The following is a 5,566-nucleotide window of genomic DNA, read 5'->3' as shown; positions in this document are numbered from 1 at the left end:
GGATTGTCTGGTTTTGCTTTTGTTTGATATATAATTCTGATAGTGTGTGTAAAGTAAATAAGTGATCGTTTGTTAAATAGTGTTGCAGATCATACTGGCCAAAGCAATGTGTTTCCTACAGTGAGAACTAGGGGTCAGGGTTCACTTTTTCTTCCTTGCCAATAAGAGAATATGCATCACTTTGTTATGTTTAGTCACTAGTTTGACTGAGTGAAATGGCTGCTGTAGTGTGTGCATCTGTAGGGCTATCTTCATTCTTTTCACAAGAACATTCAGATTTGGTTGTTGCTCATTTGTAGCTGCTCTGCCAAATGTTTGTCAGTTACATGGGAATGTTGTTTTGACTTTATTATTTCCATGGCAGAGAAGAAGCTTTCACACACATAAGAGGATGCAAGGCTGATTTGAATTTTCTGATCATGTTGGATTACTGCAAGGTGTGTATCCTTCAGAATACGGGTTCCCAAACCTTTCAGCATACGACTCCCAAAATAACAGTGTAAGAGACATGCAACCACCACTTTGATGTCCCCTTCCATACATTTTGTTTTCAAATTTTAGTAGCATGTTCTGAATGATCTTGCAGCCCTCATTTTAGGAACTCCTGTTTCAGAATGTGTAAAAGTTCTCCTTAAGAATATTGTGCTGCAGTTCGAGAAGTTGCTCCTGAAATGCAGCTCTTTTGACTCCACGGTTGCTGAGACTGAAATAGCCTGTAAATCAGAGGCAAACAGATTCTCTGGAGTAGTTGGATTAGGAATAAGAGTCAGTATGTTACTCGTGTCCTCTACAGTCAATACCCTTGCAAAACAATCATTTAACTCATTAACTATATTGATTTCATTGTCAATTATAAGACCTTTACCATCCTGCAGATTAGTGATTTCAGCTTTTAGAGCTTTTGAAGTTAAAATATTGGAAAAAGCTTTTAATGTTATCCTTAGTCTCTAATGCAATCTTCATTTCGACATTCCTCTTAGCGAGTCTGATATTATTTTTTAACTCATTTGTGGAACAGACCCCCTTTCCTCCTGACTTTATTCTTAATTTCAGTACTAAACCAGCTTGGTTGCAGTTTCCTAGATTTAGTTTTGCTTGGAAACAGATATGACGTTCTCTTGCAATAATGTGCTTTTAAAATTCCCATGTCACTTCAACAGTTTTGTTATTTGACTAGTTTTACCCATATAGCTTCTGTAGCTTTATTTTTATCAGTGAGCTCCCTTGCCTGCAAGTTTTCTTTTACATATACTGCAACACCACCTCCCTTCTTGCCTGTTTGGCCCCTATGGAACAACGTGTAACCATCCATATTATATTCTTCTCCATCATTGTCACTCAACCATGTTTCTTTTATTCCTATAACATTGCAAAGGTCTGATGAAGCCTCTAAATCATGAATTTTGTTTCTAATACATAATTAACTCACTATGACCCTGTCTCTTACTTCCAGCCCAGTATATTTACAGTATAATACCCAGTATTTAACTTGTAGTTAAAACAATAAAGTGCTGAATATAATAAAACATTAATTTAACACTTGAGTTAAAATGGAACTTTTTAATTATCAGATAGAAAAAAACATTTTCCCCCACAGGTGTTTCTTACTTGGATAGAAAACACTGCTCACGTGACACTTGCAGCTGCAACTTGCTTTTAGTAACACTTGTGTTGTTTATTAACAAGGACAGACAAGCACTCACGCAGACCAAAAAAAAGCCACCCACATACACTGTACTGGGAGACAAACACACAAATAGACTCCCAAACAATGACTGCAACGCCCATACAAGCTCAAGTTTGTTTGGGGAGAACTCAACCAATAGCTCAGAGTTGTTAAAATCTTATCTAGCTCTGATTTAAAGGAACCCAGGGTTTTAGCTTGCACTACACTAACAGTAAGACTATTCCATACTCTATAACTACACACTGTGTAAAGAAGTGCTTTGTCAAATCATAAGAACGTAAGAAATACTGTATATGTGCAGAGTTTGACAAAGACAATAACCAGCCTCTGATCAGCTTCAAACTGACAGGCGACTTACTGCCTTTAATGCTACACATACATGAGGTGTGGCACACACTGAACAACATCAACATGAGGAAAGCAGCAGGTCCTAATGTGGAAGTGAAAAAATTATCTCTGAACGACCCTCCTATATCTTACCTCTAGACAGAAAAATAACTCAGGATTGGTAAGGTAAAGTCTTCTTTATTAGTAAGATGATCCAAATTAGTGTGACAAAGTGCTCCACATAGCCCAGGTGCTTGCACACCCCTCAGAAAAAAAGTGCTTCATTATATACTTTCATATCACATATTGCTTGTACAGACAGTGGTTATATAAGTATAGCTATGATATCCTATAATGACAGTAAATACTTCATATTACTAGCTCAAATTACCATAAACAGAATAAAAGCATGGTTCTCCCCTCCCAACTGCTCATGTGTTGTTCATCGTTATCATGACAATCTTCCCTCACAAACCTATCCAATGCATTTCCTCTTCTCAATTAGGACTGGTGCTTGACTGCTAAGTTATAGTGTAGTGTGGCAACAACTCATTAGCCCTAGGCTATGTATGTACAACTTGTGGTAATCATATAACATTTAAATGTGTTTTGATTATAACTTACCTGTATGATTATAACTTACATATGCTGTGAACACACAAACCTGTATCAGGAAATGGTGCCAAAAGTGATGTTTGTTCATCTTACAGCTGGCACTCATGCCATGTGATGTCTCTTTGTTAACTCCGTTCCATTATGTTGCTTCCAAGCTGGAAAGCTGAAAAATCGCACTCCAGTCACGATACATTTTCCACGCCTGTCGTGAGAATGATTATGGCAATTGATAATGCCCGATGGTGCCCGTCTTGCCACCATGGGGAGCAGAGCTTTCAGTCGCTCAGCTCCTCGGCTCTGGAACTCATTATCATTTGAGCTTAGAAACATTGACTCACTTCCACTCTTCAAATTGAAACTTAAAACCCATCTGTTCAAGCTGGCTTTCTCTCTGTGAATTCAGTCTAATTTAACCTATGTTTTATATTCCTGTATTTTTTTGTACTATTATGGTATTATTATGTATATTGTTCTTTTGCATTCACTGTACGGTGTCCTTGAGTGTCTAGAAAGGCGCCTATAAATAAAATGTATCATTTATTATATTATTGACAAGCTTGCACCATTCCACCGTGACATTAAGTAGAATAATATGAACATCAGTAAAATGTATACCTCCACTACAATAGTGAGAGTTGGCAACTTCCGTAGCTTTTTTGTCCCAAATATCCCAGAGACCCCTGCGGCAGCTTTAGGGCCCACTGGTCTGGACAGCATGTCTGAACCCTCTGGCTCCACATGCACTCATGGGCCCTTTGGTTCTGCCTGCACCTTGTAGTTACCAAGCTCCTCTAGCCCCGGCCTGTTCCCCATTCTCAGGGGGGTGGGGCGGAACCAGGACATCTGGAGATGGGCTGGGTGGAACTGGCACATCCAGAGGTGGGCAAGGCAGAACTAGGATGTCTGGAGCCAAGCAGGGCAAAATGACCCTCTCTGGGTTGAGAGTGCTGGCAAAGCGAGAGTGCTGTGTGCTCGGGCTTTTGCCAGTAATGTAGTTAAGCAAACGTATATACTTGTGTCTAACAGGTTTCAGGTGCTTCCAGCTTTAGAGCCGGAAGGGACTGGGGAGGCAGGTGGGCCCTTGGGCACTGAGAAGCCCCCTCCCCCCAGGAAGAGGGAGGTTCAATTATTAGGGGAGTAGACAGTTATGTGTGCACGCGTGATAGAGGCTCCCGTACAGTGTCTTGCCTGCCTGGTGCCCAGGTAGGAGACCTTCCAGATCGTGTGGACAAGCTTTTGGCCCCAGCTGGGGTGGTTCCAGTTGTCATGGTGCATGTTGGCACCAACGACATAGGCAAGGGTAGGAGGGCTGTTCTGCAGGATAAATTTATAGAAGTCGCCAATAAGCTTAGAAGCAGAATGTCCATGGTGGTATTCTCTGAAATACTCCCTGTGCTACGCGCAAGTCAGGCTAAGTTAACTGAGATAAGGAGATTAAATGCGTGGCTAAAAGGATGGTGTAGGAAAGAGGGGTTTAGGTTTATGGGGCACTGGAGGACCTTCTGGAACAGATGGGACCTGTTCAAGCCGGATGGGTTGCATCTGAACCGGAGGGGAACCAGTGTACTGGGAAGGCGTATTTGTAGAGTGGTTGAGGAATGTTTAAACTAGGGACTGGGAGGGCAGGGAGGTTAGTTAAGTATGTAAGTGGGGGGAAATGGAAAGCCCCAAAAAATCATATTATAAGTGGGCACCGTAATAGGCCTACCCTTTGTTGTCTGTATTTAAACGGCAGGAGTATTAGGAATAAAATTCATGATTTAGAGGCTTTTATCTCATCGGACTCTTATGATATAGGAATAATGGAAACGTGGTTGAGAGAAAAGGATGGACAAGAATATATATATGGATGGTTACACGTTGTTCCGTAAGGACCGTTTAGGTAAGATGGGAGGTGGTGTTGCAGTATATGTAAAGGAAAACTTGCAGGCAAGGGAGCTTACTTATATAAGTAAAACTATGGAAGCTATATGGGTAAAATTAGATGCTAAAAACTCAAATAGCCTAATTGTCGGTGTTTGTTACAGAGCACCTAATGTAGCTGCCGAGGAAAGCAGATTGTTATACAGTGATATTAGGATTATGAGCAATAAAAATGATGTGGTAGTTATGGGTGATTTTAATCTACCAGGGATGCAGTGGGACATTGTCGCTGGCTCTTCTGAAAATGAACTGGAGATGGTGGAATTAGTACAGGATTGTTTTTTTACTCAGTTTGTTAACACCCCTACCAGGGGAGATGCCATTCTTGATCTTGTTTTCTCTGATAACCAGGACAGGATTGGTAAATTAGACGTTTTAGAACCACTTGACAGTAGTGATCATAACATGGTTAAATTTGAGGTTAAGTTTAGTGCCCGAAGAGCAAAGTCCAAATGAAAAATATACTGTATAATGTTAGGAAGGCTAACTTCAATTGTATGAGATTAAAACTAGAAACTGTGAACTGGATGGAGTTAAATAACAAAACTGTTGAAGAGGCATGGGAATTTTTTAAAAGCACATTATTGCAAGTGCAAGAGGACTTCATACCTGTTTCCAGCAAGAATAAATCTAGGAAATTGCAACCTAGGTGGTTTACTAGGGAAATAAAGTATAAAGTAAGGAGGAAAAGGGCTTTGTTCCAGAAATGGAAAATAACTGAGGATGACAGAATAAAGCAAGAGTATCTAAATCTACAGGCTGAGTTAAAAAATGACATTAGACGAGCTAAAAGTTAAAAGTTTCTTCCAGTATTTTAACTCGAAAAGAGCTCTAAAAGATGAAATTACTAATCTGCAGGATAGTAAGGGTCTTATAATTGAAAACGACATTGATATAGTAAATGAGTTCAATGATAGTTTTGCACGGGTATTCACTGTTCAGGACACTAGCTTTACCAGTTCTTATTACTAGTCCAGCATCGTCTATAACTAAAATATATATAACTGAAGCTGA

This window comes from Paramormyrops kingsleyae, chromosome 2 (assembly GCF_048594095.1).
Source record: "Paramormyrops kingsleyae isolate MSU_618 chromosome 2, PKINGS_0.4, whole genome shotgun sequence".
NCBI lineage: Eukaryota > Metazoa > Chordata > Actinopteri > Osteoglossiformes > Mormyridae > Paramormyrops > Paramormyrops kingsleyae.
Note: the sequence above shows the minus strand (reverse complement) of the source record.